Genomic DNA, 14,959 nt, shown 5'->3' on the forward strand with positions numbered 1-14,959 from the left:
GCGAGGCAATTCCATTAAAAACGCTCGTCCTATCCTACAGATAGCAATGCAAACGCGACTGCCCTTATTTTTTAAACCACTATTTCACGCAATAGTACATAAATGTATCACTCGTGCCACACGAAAAGGCAAACACTTACTTGTCAAGTGGGGTCCCAGCGCGTGCGCGCGCGCACACACACAGGCACACACACACACACTAACATTTTCACACTCACAAACACAAAGTCTATTTTCACAACCACATAAATCCATATTATTCCTCAGGTCAATAATTATCCTGCCATCGTCAAAAGACGGCACAGACATGTATGCTTACGCAAGGCAATCGGTCCTCGTTCCGGATGTAATAGGATATCGTCACTCGGCCGGCGCGAACCAATAAAGAAAGAAAGGAACGCATGTTCGCTATACGAAGAAAACGGTGCCGTGCTTCTACGCAGCGATCATTATACAGACGCGTAAATGTGAACATCATTCGCTACACACTGTAGCTCTCATCATTTTTAAACCAAACCGTGTTCATAGGTCTTCACTAAATAGGTGAGCCGATAATGACTCCAAATAAAATAAAATAAAATAATCATTCCAGCATCGCTGGCTGCAAGCTTGGGTACCCAACAGAGCAGCGCGCTCCTATCAACACGCCTTGGGCTGACCTTACACACCCGAAGCCTTTTCTGAATGCATTCTGCCGGCGCTGGAATAAAAGATTTATCGCGAGGGTACTACGATGTCAGCTCTGTTGCTGTTTAAGTGATAAAACAGTGCGCCCGAACCGCGAAGCGCGCGCGCGGGCCCGGTCTCGCGGTTTGGACTCGCGACGCGTGCGATTCCCCGCGGCGCGAGCGCAACGCGGACCCGTTCTCGCGGTTTGGACGCGCGCGATTGCCCGAGTAAGCGCACTGTTTTATCACTTACGTCTTATCTTACTGTCTTATCACTTATCACGGCATCCTATTGTCTCAGGTCTACACAGTTTTTTTTTCACTAATGCTCCTCTAGACAAGGTCAACCTGAAACAATAGTCTCTCGGTATGCGGTCATCATGCAGGTGCGTGGCTCAAGGACGCGTACGCTCTAGACAGGGCACCTGCTATTTATTGAATCACTATCCCTAGATTATTTCCTTTATTCTACTATAATGATTGTGTAGGGAACTATTGCAGAAAAACACCATAGACAAGAGGAGATTGTAGCATTTCATTCCCAAAGTCTTACTGTACAGGAAAAAAAAAATGGTTCAGCAAGACATAAAGTCACACACCTGTCCCCCTCGCGGTTACTCTCTGAACTAAGTGAATCGCAAAATTATTAAGAATTGCTCTACTCCCATTCAAGGCAGCACTATAGTCAAGAATATGCCTTGTACAAAAGGAAAAAAACTACATGCAGAAGGAAAGCATGTCAGAACAAGCCCAGGCATGTCAGCACATGTTTGTCAGACAAGGGGGGAAAAAGCGAAAAGAAACAAAGAAGGAAACCAGCATCAAACTATTTCTTCTTATTCAAAAACAGTGCTCATCATAAATCTGCCCAGGACAATACACACTATTTTTCTATTGCCACACTTTTTTCCAGTAACGGTCAATGCATTGCTACAGACTGCGTGACGTCATCACATCCTGTCTGAAGAAGAAGACACCGGCAAAGACTCCTATTATTTATTGAATCGCAAGATTATTTCCTTTGTCCTACTCTTAATGACATTGATTCTCTCATTAAAATTCAACAAAAAAGCACCCCGCATATTATCGATTTTCACCCCAAAGGCTCATCATAGTCATTAGAATTACAGTAAACTGCCACTGCTCTTTTAAAATAATAAGTGAGACCACTCAACATCACCTCCAGGCTTATGTAATACATGACCCTTTCTATGCTCATACATTCGTTGTCTGAGGCTACACCTGCGAGCAAAAAAGGCGCGAAAGCACAAGACAGAACGCCTTTACGGGAACACGATAGCATTCCTATACTATATTAATGATTATTGCATTGCAGTTTAGAAAAACTACAACTAAACTATAATTTTAGGAGCCCAACTTTCTATGGAAACTATAATTGCCCTATTACTTGGATCGCTACTAATGAAGCGCTCCAATTTTTTCTCTCTTCCCATTTCAGCCTTGTCATGCAGGGAAGCAGACTCATATCCAAAATAATTAATTTACACTGAGGGTGCCGTGCTTCAGGAATTCCTATCCTGCGTTCAGATGCAAGCATTTCTTCACGGATACCTTTAACAGCTGACTTCCTCAACATATCGAACACCCAACAAAATCAAACAAACAATCAGAGAAACCCTCTTCTCAGCTGCACCATGCGACTTTCTTCTGCGTAAAATCGGTGATTTGAAGAAGAGAGCAGCGAAAAATTGCGCGCGCTTGTGCTCGACCTGAAGCATATGCCAATAAACCAAGAAAAAGGCACTCATGTCTGGTATCTGATAGTGCCACATACACAGACGCATTGCCCTTGCGTAAAGAAAGCACAGGACACGGATACACAAATTTCCTTGGGTGAGCAGGGAAAAGGCTTAAGACCACAGGTCACGACACATCGCCACGCGGCTAGCACAACATGACACCAACAAGATACTAGCAGCGGGAAGAACTGCAACACTGCTAAACAAGTCCAGACATGCCACGATGGCGTCACAAATCAGGAAGAAAAAAAAAAGCACACGCACGCACGCACAGAGGACAACGCATTAAACACACGGAGCGCTCAGGAATAATCGTAGCGTCACCGCACATCGCTACGAAGCTAAACGTCTAACACAAGACGACGACAACAAGATATTAGCTAAGGGTAAAAATTGCAACACTACCGAACAAGTCCAGACATGCGACATCGCATACAAAACACTGCTCATCGGGGAAAAGGCCTAAGCCTGCGGCGGATCATCATAGAGCGTACACAACTTCATTTTTTCTATTTTGCGTAAACTAAACGCGGTCTGCTTGGAAAACGACGTACAAATTTTCTTAAGGAGCAGAGAAATATTTCTACTCCGTGCTCAGATACCAGCATTTCTGCTCAAAAACCTGCAAAATTAAACACTGCTTACTTCGTCAAGATATCGAACAAAATCAAACAAACAACCCCACTTCCACTGGTAGAACACTATTCAGCTTTTACGCAGGAGGCTCTCTTCTACATAAAAAGTAGAGAAAATAAGAAAAGAGCAGCGAAATATTACACGCACATTTGCTTGACTTAAAAAAACCTGAAGCATATGCCAATAAACCAAGAAAAAGACACTCATGTCTGGTATCTGATAGTGCCACATACACAGACGCATTGCCCTTGCGTAAAGAAAGCACAGGACAGGGATACACAAATTTCCTTAGGTGAGCAGGGAAAAGGCTGAAGACCTCAGGTCACCACACATCGCCACGCGGCTAGCACAACATGACAGCAACAAGATACTAGCAGCGGGAAGAACTGCAACACTGCTAAACAAGTCCAGACATGCCACGATGACGTCACAAATCAGGAGAAAAAAAAGCACACGCATGCACGCACAGAGGACAACGCATTAAACACACGGAGCGCTCAGGAATAATCGTAGCGTTACCGCACATCGCTACGAAGCTCAACGTCTAACACAAGACGACGACAACAACAAGATATTAACGAAGGGTAAAAATTGCAACACTGAACAAGTCCAGACATGCGACATCGCATACAAAACACTGCTCATCGGGGAAAAGGCCTAAGCCTGCGGCGGATCATCATAGAGCATACACAACTTCATTTTTCTATTTTGCGTAAACTAAACGCGGTCTGCTTGGAAAACGACGTACAAATTTTCTTAGGGAGCAGAGAAATATAGAAATTTGTACTCCGTGCTCAGATACCAGCCTTTCTGCTCAAAAACCTGCAAAATTAAGCTCTGCTTACTTCGTTAAGATATCGAACACCCAACAAAATCAAACAAACAACCCCACTTCCACTGGTAGAACACTATTCAGCTTTTACGCAGGAGGCTTTCTTCTACATAAAAAGTAGAGAAAATAAGAAAAGAGCAGCGAAATATTACACGCACTTTTGCTCGCATAGCTATAAGAGAAAAAAATAAATAAAATAACGACGCACACGCTAATAAACTGTGACAAAGACACCCATTTCTGCTATCAGATAATTATTGCATAATGCTAAATACTCATTTGCATTGGCCCTGCGTGAAGAAACCACAGGACAGGGATACACAATCTATCTTAAGCGAGCACGGAAAGTCACTTCTACTCGAACAGCTTAATACCATAAAGTCTGAATTTTTGCAAAGAAAATAAAGCCTGAACAGCGCTACGAAGGTGACAGACACATACTAACAGACAAACAAACACTTCTTCGAGTCTGTATTATCTTTTAAAAAATAACGAAAGCACACATAAAAAAAATCAAATCGGCTAGGTAGCCTACCAGACGTTGTGCCTTAAAGTTGGCTGCACGCAATGTGCGGAAGCATGCTGTGAAGCCAACTTGCGGTTTTGCTGGATGCACATGAAGTCCGATTCCAATTGGAAATCGCGCTAAGGACGTGCCAAACGTGGAATTTTCGCAAGATTAATCCCAATACCTGGAATTCTGTTCATTTTAGCGGGAATGCTGGCGCTTGTGCTCCATTATTCGAAATTTTCGAATATTCGAATTTCTCGATTATCAAATTTTCGAATACGAATAGGGTTCGAATATCAACAATATTCGAACAATATTCGAAATTTCGAATATTCGCACACCTCTAGTGAATACTGACACTCAACGATATATAACAAAAAACAAACAAATTCCATTCTCATGAACTCTCCTCTGCCGAGCGGCTTTCTCCTGCTCTACCTGGATGCTGACTTTTTCCCCCCTCACCTACATTCTGAGTAAAAACAGTGACAGAAGAAAAGAACCGCGAAAACTTACACGCATTTGTGTCACAGGACAGGGATACACAAATTTCCTTAAGTGAGCAGGGAAAAGGCTTAAGTCGGTACCGCTCAGGAATAATCGGAGAATCACCGCGTATCGCTACGCGGCTAGCGCTTGAACAGCGCTACGAACGTGACAGATACATACTAACAAACAAACAAACAACAGCAGGACCGGCGTCGGGCACTCATAAAATACCCTGGCCAAAACAAAGACTTCGCCAGGTTCGCGAGGCAATTCCATTAAAAACGCTCGTCCTATCCTACAGATAGCAATGCAAACGCGACTGCCCTTATTTTTTAAACCACTATTTCACGCAATAGTACATAAATGTATCACTCGTGCCACACGAAAAGGCAAACACTTACTTGTCAAGTGGGGTCCCAGCGCGTGCGCGCGCGCACACACACAGGCACACACACACACACTAACATTTTCACACTCACAAACACAAAGTCTATTTTCACAACCACATAAATCCATATTATTCCTCAGGTCAATAATTATCCTGCCATCGTCAAAAGACGGCACAGACATGTATGCTTACGCAAGACAATCGGTCCTCGTTCCGGATGTAATAGGATATCGTCACTCGGCCGGCGCGAACCAATAAAGAAAGAAAGGAACGCATGTTCGCTATACGAAGAAAACGGTGCCGTGCTTCTACGCAGCGATCATTATACAGACGCGTAAATGTGAACATCATTCGCTACACACTGTAGCTCTCATCATTTTTAAACCAAACCGTGTTCATAAGTCTTCACTAAATAGGTGAGCCGATAATGACTCCAAATAAAATAAAATAAAATAATCATTCCAGCATCGCTGGCTGCAAGCTTGGGTACCCAACAGAGCAGCGCGCTCCTATCAACACGCCTTGGGCTGACCTTACACACCCGAAGCCTTTTCTGAATGCATTCTGCCGGCGCTGGAATAAAAGATTTATCGCGAGGGTACGACGATGTCAGCTCTGTTGCTGTTTAAGTGATAAAACAGTGCGCTTACTCGGGCAATCGCGCGCGTCCAAACCGCGAGAACGGGTCCGCGTTGCGCTCGCGCCGCGGGGAATCGCACGCGTCGCGAGTCCAAACCGCGAGACCGGGCCCGCGCGCGCGCTTCGCGGTTCGGGCGCACTGTTTTATCACTTAAACAGCAACAGAGCTGACATCGTAGTACCCTCGCGATAAATCTTTTATTCCAGCGCCGGCAGAATGCATTCAGAAAAGGCTTCGGGTGTGTAAGGTCAGCCCAAGGCGTGTTGATAGGAGCGCGCTGCTCTGTTGGGTACCCAAGCTTGCAGCCAGCGATGCTGGAATGATTATTTTATTTTATTTTATTTGGAGTCATTATCGGCTCACCTATTTAGTGAAGACCTATGAACACGGTTTGGTTTAAAAATGATGAGAGCTACAGTGTGTAGCGAATGATGTTCACATTTACGCGTCTGTATAATGATCGCTGCGTAGAAGCACGGCACCGTTTTCTTCGTATAGCGAACATGCGTTCCTTTCTTTCTTTATTGGTTCGCGCCGGCCGAGTGACGATATCCTATTACATCCGGAACGAGGACCGATTGTCTTGCGTAAGCATACATGTCTGTGCCGTCTTTTGACGATGGCAGGATAATTATTGACCTGAGGAATAATATGGATTTATGTGGTTGTGAAAATAGACTTTGTGTTTGTGAGTGTGAAAATGTTAGTGTGTGTGTGTGTGCCTGTGTGTGTGCGCGCGCGCACGCGCTGGGACCCCACTTGACAAGTAAGTGTTTGCCTTTTCGTGTGGCACGAGTGATACATTTATGTACTATTGCGTGAAATAGTGGTTTAAAAAATAAGGGCAGTCGCGTTTGCATTGCTATCTGTAGGATAGGACGAGCGTTTTTAATGGAATTGCCTCGCGAACCTGGCGAAGTCTTTGTTTTGGCCAGGGTATTTTATGAGTGCCCGACGCCGGTCCTGCTGTTGTTTGTTTGTTTGTTAGTATGTATCTGTCACGTTCGTAGCGCTGTTCAAGCGCTAGCCGCGTAGCGATACGCGGTGATTCTCCGATTATTCCTGAGCGGTACCGACTTAAGCCTTTTCCCTGCTCACTTAAGGAAATTTGTGTATCCCTGTCCTGTGACACAAATGCGTGTAAGTTTTCGCGGTTCTTTTCTTCTGTCACTGTTTTTACTCAGAATGTAGGTGAGGGGGGAAAAAGTCAGCATCCAGGTAGAGCAGGAGAAAGCCGCTCGGCAGAGGAGAGTTCATGAGAATGGAATTTGTTTGTTTTTTGTTATATATCGTTGAGTGTCAGTATTCACTAGAGGTGTGCGAATATTCGAAATTTCGAATATTGTTCGAATATTGTTGATATTCGAACCATATTCGTATTCGAAAATTTGATAATCGAGAAATTCGAATATTCGAAAATTTCGAATAATGGAGCACAAGCGCCAGCATTCCCGCTAAAATGAACAGAATTCCAGGTATTGGGATTAATCTTGCGAAAATTCCACGTTTGGCACGTCCTTAGCGCGATTTCCAATTGGAATCGGACTTCATGTGCATCCAGCAAAACCGCAAGTTGGCTTCACAGCATGCTTCCGCACATTGCGTGCAGCCAACTTTAAGGCACAACGTCTGGTAGGCTACCTAGCCGATTTGATTTTTTTTATGTGTGCTTTCGTTATTTTTTAAAAGATAATACAGACTCGAAGAAGTGTTTGTTTGTCCGTTAGTATGTGTCTGTCACCTTCGTAGCGCTGTTCAGGCTTTATTTTCTTTGCAAAAATTCAGACTTTATGGTATTAAGCTGTTCGAGTAGAAGTGACTTTCCGTGCTCGCTTAAGATAGATTGTGTATCCCTGTCCTGTGGTTTCTTCACGCAGGGCCAATGCAAATGAGTATTTAGCATTATGCAATAATTATCTGATAGCAGAAATGGGTGTCTTTGTCACAGTTTATTAGCGTGTGCGTCGTTATTTTATTTATTTTTTTCTCTTATAGCTATGCGAGCAAAAGTGCGTGTAATATTTCGCTGCTCTTTTCTTATTTTCTCTACTTTTTATGTAGAAGAAAGCCTCCTGCGTAAAAGCTGAATAGTGTTCTACCAGTGGAAGTGGGGTTGTTTGTTTGATTTTGTTGGGTGTTCGATATCTTAACGAAGTAAGCAGAGCTTAATTTTGCAGGTTTTTGAGCAGAAAGGCTGGTATCTGAGCACGGAGTACAAATTTCTATATTTCTCTGCTCCCTAAGAAAATTTGTACGTCGTTTTCCAAGCAGACCGCGTTTAGTTTACGCAAAATAGAAAAATGAAGTTGTGTATGCTCTATGATGATCCGCCGCAGGCTTAGGCCTTTTCCCCGATGAGCAGTGTTTTGTATGCGATGTCGCATGTCTGGACTTGTTCAGTGTTGCAATTTTTACCCTTCGTTAATATCTTGTTGTTGTCGTCGTCTTGTGTTAGACGTTGAGCTTCGTAGCGATGTGCGGTAACGCTACGATTATTCCTGAGCGCTCCGTGTGTTTAATGCGTTGTCCTCTGTGCGTGCATGCGTGTGCTTTTTTTTCTCCTGATTTGTGACGTCATCGTGGCATGTCTGGACTTGTTTAGCAGTGTTGCAGTTCTTCCCGCTGCTAGTATCTTGTTGCTGTCATGTTGTGCTAGCCGCGTGGCGATGTGTGGTGACCTGAGGTCTTCAGCCTTTTCCCTGCTCACCTAAGGAAATTTGTGTATCCCTGTCCTGTGCTTTCTTTACGCAAGGGCAATGCGTCTGTGTATGTGGCACTATCAGATACCAGACATGAGTGTCTTTTTCTTGGTTTATTGGCATATGCTTCAGGTTTTTTAAGTCAAGCAAATGTGCGTATAATATTTCGCTGCTCTTTTCTTATTTTCTCTACTTTTTATGTAGAAGAAAGCCTCCTGCGTAAAAGCTGAATAGTGTTCTACCAGTGGAAGTGGGGTTGTTTGTTTGATTTTGTTCGATATCTTGACGAAGTAAGCAGTGTTTAATTTTGCAGGTTTTTGAGCAGAAATGCTGGTATCTGAGCACGGAGTAGAAATATTTCTCTGCTCCTTAAGAAAATTTGTACGTCGTTTTCCAAGCAGACCGCGTTTAGTTTACGCAAAATAGAAAAAATGAAGTTGTGTACGCTCTATGATGATCCGCCGCAGGCTTAGGCCTTTTCCCCGATGAGCAGTGTTTTGTATGCGATGTCGCATGTCTGGACTTGTTCGGTAGTGTTGCAATTTTTACCCTTAGCTAATATCTTGTTGTCGTCGTCTTGTGTTAGACGTTTAGCTTCGTAGCGATGTGCGGTGACGCTACGATTATTCCTGAGCGCTCCGTGTGTTTAATGCGTTGTCCTCTGTGCGTGCGTGCGTGTGCTTTTTTTTTCTTCCTGATTTGTGACGCCATCGTGGCATGTCTGGACTTGTTTAGCAGTGTTGCAGTTCTTCCCGCTGCTAGTATCTTGTTGGTGTCATGTTGTGCTAGCCGCGTGGCGATGTGTCGTGACCTGTGGTCTTAAGCCTTTTCCCTGCTCACCCAAGGAAATTTGTGTATCCGTGTCCTGTGCTTTCTTTACGCAAGGGCAATGCGTCTGTGTATGTGGCACTATCAGATAGCAGACATGAGTGCCTTTTTCTTGGTTTATTGGCATATGCTTCAGGTCGAGCACAAGCGCGCGCAATTTTTCGCTGCTCTCTTCTTCAAATCACCGATTTTACGCAGAAGAAAGTCGCATGGTGCAGCTGAGAAGAGGGTTTCTCTGATTGTTTGTTTGATTTTGTTGGGTGTTCGATATGTTGAGGAAGTCAGCTGTTAAAGGTATCCGTGAAGAAATGCTTGCATCTGAACGCAGGATAGGAATTCCTGAAGCACGGCACCCTCAGTGTAAATTAATTATTTTGGATATGAGTCTGCTTCCCTGCATGACAAGGCTGAAATGGGAAGAGAGAAAAAATTGGAGCGCTTCATTAGTAGCGATCCAAGTAATAGGGCAATTATAGTTTCCATAGAAAGTTGGGCTCCTAAAATTATAGTTTAGTTGTAGTTTTTCTAAACTGCAATGCAATAATCATTAATATAGTATAGGAATGCTATCGTGTTCCCGTAAAGGCGTTCTGTCTTGTGCTTTCGCGCCTTTTTTGCTCGCAGGTGTAGCCTCAGGCAACGAATGTATGAGCATAGAAAGGGTCATGTATTACATAAGCCTGGAGGTGATGTTGAGTGGTCTCACTTATTATTTTAAAAGAGCAGTGGCAGTTTACTGTAATTCTAATGACCATGATGAGCCTTTGGGGTGAAAATCGATAATATGCGGGGTGCTTTTTTGTTGAATTTTAATGAGAGAATCAATGTCATTAAGAGTAGGACAAAGGAAATAATCTTGCGATTCAATAAATAATAGGAGTCTTTGCCGGTGTCTTCTTCTTCAGACAGGATGTGATGACGTCACGCAGTCTGTAGCAATGCATTGACCGTTACTGGAAAAAAGTGTGGCAATAGAAAAATAGTGTGTATTGTCCTGGGCAGATTTATGATGAGCACTGTTTTTGAATAAGAAGAAATAGTTTGATGCTGGTTTCCTTCTTTGTTTCTTTTCGCTTTTTCCCCCCTTGTCTGACAAACATGTGCTGACATGCCTGGGCTTGTTCTGACATGCTTTCCTTCTGCATGTAGTTTTTTTCCTTTTGTACAAGGCATATTCTTGACTATAGTGCTGCCTTGAATGGGAGTAGAGCAATTCTTAATAATTTTGCGATTCATTTAGTTCAGAGAGTAGCCGCGAGGGGGACAGGTGTGTGACTTTATGTCTTGCTGAACCATTTTTTTTTTCCTGTACAGTAAGACTTTGGGAATGAAATGCTACAATCTCCTCTTGTCTATGGTGTTTTTCTGCAATAGTTCCCTACACAATCATTATAGTAGAATAAAGGAAATAATCTAGGGATAGTGATTCAATAAATAGCAGGTGCCCTGTCTAGAGCGTACGCGTCCTTGAGCCACGCACCTGCATGATGACCGCATACCGAGAGACTATTGTTTCAGGTTGACCTTGTCTAGAGGAGCATTAGTGAAAAAAAAACTGTGTAGCCCTGAGACAATAGGATGCCGTCACGACCAATGAGACTGGCCTGCAGGGGGCGCAAGGATTCACTTCTCTCTTGGACACTGGCGGGTGTAGACACGGTAATTATGATCCTGGCGTTGGCCGTCAGTGGAAGAGCGTAGCTTAGGTGGGGTTCCGTCTGCCTCTGGTGGGGTGTGGATGTATGGTTCGTCACTGGTGAATGGTGTTCGACAATGCAGGTGGATTTTGTGACGAGCGGATTTACAATGAGGGAATGCTGTGAACGGGAAAAATGATGGTGAGTGCCTTTTTCACTCTGTTCAAGTGTTCGTTTTCCTCTGTTGCCCAACAGTCGTGCGAATTTGTCCTGACGTGTCCTGACATGCCCCGATATGCATGCTTTCCTTTGTTAACGCTTTGTATTTTGTCTTTGTTTGACAAGGAACATTGTCGTCTTGACGATAGTGCTGCCCTGAGTTCTGCGCGCGTTGATTTGTTGAGTGCCTAGTCCTCTTATTAGCCGTTGATGGAGTTACATGTTAGGATGTTTTGTTCTTTTGCAAGTCTCATTTAGTAAGACTTTGGAATTCCTACGATCAGTTTTCATGCATGGTGCTCTTCTGCAATAGTTTCCTATGCAATCGTTATAGAAGAATAAAGCAAATAATCTTGGGATAGTGATTCAATAAATAATAGGTCCCCTGTCTAGAGCGCACGCGTCCTTGAGCCACGCAGGTGCATGATGACGTCATACCGTGGCTTCACTGCAGATTGACCAAAGGAGCATTAGTGGAAAAAAACAGTGTAGCCCTGAGACAATAGGATGATGTCTGGACCAATGAGAACTGCCAGCAGGGGGCGCAGGAATGCTCTTCTCACTTAGCCTCACGACCAATGAGAACGGCCAGCAGGGGGCGCAGGAATGCTCTTCTCTCTTAGCCTCTCGCAGGTGGCGGTAGGAGCGCGCAGAGAGCGCTACGAGCGCGCGCATGCGTAGCACCCGTAGAGTGGCGCTTACGTCAGTCCACCTCTGGCTCTCGTTGGGAGAAGACGTGCGGTCGTTCGCTCCGTCGTCACTTGATCCCTGGCTGTCGACGAGAGCAGTCGCATCGGTCTGCGCTCCTACTGTGGTGAGGTGATTTGTTGTGTAACTAATGATTTCGCCAACTTTGTTCCCGCTTTGTTTGCGATTTTCGTGCCCGTGCACGTCGGGTGCTGGTTGCTGTTGTCCGGGCATTCCCGCCATTTTCTATCATCTTCTGCCTTGGGACCGGGAGTAGCGCTGGCGTGATTCTTAATAATTTTGTTGTGAGATTAGTTGAGAAAGTAACCGCTAGGGGGTGCAGCTGCGGGGTTTGTACAGGACAAAAACCATTACGAGTCAGTTTCTGCCTGCCTCTCGGATGGAGCAGTCGCATGGTTCTGTGCTCCTGTTCTGGTGGGCTCATTTGTTGTGTAACTAATTTTTTTGTTGTTAGCTATTGATGGTTTGCATACTCTTGCTTTTCCAGCCTCTGTATTACGAGTGTTTTTCTCCTTGCATGCCCAGAGCTGTCCTAACTTGCCCAGACATGCCGTGATGACGTCACAGCTGACGTCACAGGATGTCCGGAACTGGTGGTCATAGCTGCGATGCTTTGCAACCTGCCTCTGTGCTCCGTCGCCCAGCGACGGTCAGCGGCCTTTCCGGACCGCTTTCTTCAAGATGGCGCCGTTGATCTTCAATTAAACTCCTTCTCTCCACTCTATTTCTATCTATTTTTTTATTTTTTATGGACTCTCATAGTGCACAACGCTCAGCTGGTCTGGACACGAGTTAGACTTTCCCCAATTAGTGTGGTGGCTCCCTGGAGGGTGCTGATTAATGTGGGGGGTCCCAATTAGCTCTAATTGCTAATTAAATCGTGTTCAGGCCAGTTGGGCGTTGTGCACTGTGAGAGTCCAGTACCTACTACTCATGTATTCGGAAGCTCAGAGCCGAGGAACACAAAAATAGTCAAGCAAGGTGGTGGCTTTTAGTGAGTATGGCACACAAGATTAAACACGAAACAGCTTGTTTAATTGTCCATTTGTCAAAGTACCAGGAGACTGAGAAAGTATCAGGAGATAAAGGAACTGTGAATGTAGGCTTGAATTATCTGGAATTATCAAGAATGAGGATGAAATACGAGAGAAAGTCTGTGGCATCAACAGAGAGGAAAAATGTGCTTGATGAACAAATGAAAATGTGTGAAAAATATCGTTACAAGAGACATAACTAACAATTGTTTGCATAACAGGGGTACTTAGAGTTTTTGAGGTAGTCTGGCTGCTCCTTCAGCAGCAATGGCAGAACGCAGGACACCAAGCGCAAAGCAGTCTAGATCGGCAAAGGGGCAAGAAATTAACGTGTTAGTTTTGAGACATTAGATGTTTTTTTTTTTGCAACAGATGAAATACTGAAATTCTGCAGAATGTCTGATTGCTTTAGGCAATATGTGAAATGTCATTGTCAAGGAACCTCATTGCATACTTTGCCTATGCACTCTACAAGGCGTTCCAGCTGACTGTAGGCATATTTTTTAAATACAAACCCTACTTTATCCCGTGAAAACTGACATACGCATATTTCAGCCTATTTCAGCCTGTTTCAACGGGAGGACTTACCACCACCTTGTAGGCTGTCCCATGGGTAGCCCCGTGTCAGTCACTTTAGCTAATATTGTCATGGAGCATATTGAAGAAACCGCCATGGAACGATTTTGCCACCCGGTCAAGTTCTATCACCGCTACGTCGACGGCACGTTCGTGATTCTCAACGGTGACCACGTTGATGACTTCCACTCGGTTCTAAACAGCATTGCGCCATCGATGAATTTCACTTACGAGATGGAACAAAAGGGCAAGCTTCCTTTCTTGGATGTGTGTGCGCGCCGATGTAGCTCGGGCGGCATACAAACATGTGTCTACCGAAAGCCTTGTGATACCGGCAGTTTCCCTGGTTTTGACTCACACCACCCCACGGAGCACAAACGGAGTGTGGTACGAACGTTATTTCACCTATCTGAACAGTTATCATCGTGCACTGAGTTACAAGCCTCAGAGGACGCGACGATCGCCGGTTATCTGGACAAACGTGGCTACTCACGCAGGTTTATCGAGGACCCTCGCAAGCGCATGCAAACATCTGGACCGCGCGACGGGAACCGCACCCGCTAGACACGCGTTGTCATCCCTTATGTCAAAGTCGTTTCTGAATCTATCCGCCGGGCTCTGTTTCCGTTGGATATCAGGACTACACTCTAAATCCGGCACCCGATATGTACCGCATGAATGAGGACCCGCACCTGGGCCAAGCGGTACACATGAGGTACATTCCTCAACCAGCAGGTAGAATTCGCGACCACTGCGAAATTCAAACGGTACAAGGGCTCCGAGACCCATCCGTACCGGCTAGGTACCTTTTAAGCGCGATCTATAGCAGCTGTACCTCATGTGTACCGCGTGCTTCCGGCGCATGAGTACGAACGCCTTCTCACGATATCCATGCGCTGCAAAAATATTTCGTGCGATTCCGAATACCAGTCAGTAAATTCCCTTATGCAGCAGTGCCGTAATGAATGAGCACCATCATTCTGTCAAAGAAGTGCAATAACTAAAACTAGTGACCGTGAGGGATCGCACGTTTGGGAAGAATGCGTTTCTTCGAACCGCTGCAAATCAGTTTGTTTGGAGACGTCGGGGAGCGAGGACGAGTCTGCTCCGTCTTCGAAGAAATTCGTTCGACGCTTTCAAGATAGGAGTCATTTAAGGTGCGTATTATATCTCTGAAGTAATTATTCGTCTGCACGACGCATTTTCGTTCATTTTCGCTCTGATTACCAGTGGTCCTGATCACCGGCAGGTTGGACACAACGACTGAGGGACGGAGACAACGAACTTTGTCCTTCATGCACGAACGTTGATGCGTGAATTAGAGGAGCCTAGAT

At 44.8% G+C, this 14,959-nt stretch overlaps 1 long non-coding RNA gene across 1 annotated transcript; it reads left to right on the top strand.

The window, feature by feature from the left end:
* Positions 1-11,431: 11,431 nt before the first annotated feature.
* LOC135374921 (uncharacterized) lies at positions 11,432-12,739 on the top strand. Its single transcript, XR_010417151.1, has 2 exons — positions 11,432-12,121; positions 12,541-12,739. It is a non-coding gene; the product is annotated as an uncharacterized LOC135374921 (long non-coding RNA).
* The last annotated feature ends 2,220 nt before the right edge of the window (positions 12,740-14,959 follow it).

Source organism: Ornithodoros turicata, chromosome 1 (genome assembly GCF_037126465.1).
Source record: "Ornithodoros turicata isolate Travis chromosome 1, ASM3712646v1, whole genome shotgun sequence".
Taxonomy (NCBI): Eukaryota; Metazoa; Arthropoda; class Arachnida; order Ixodida; family Argasidae; genus Ornithodoros; species Ornithodoros turicata.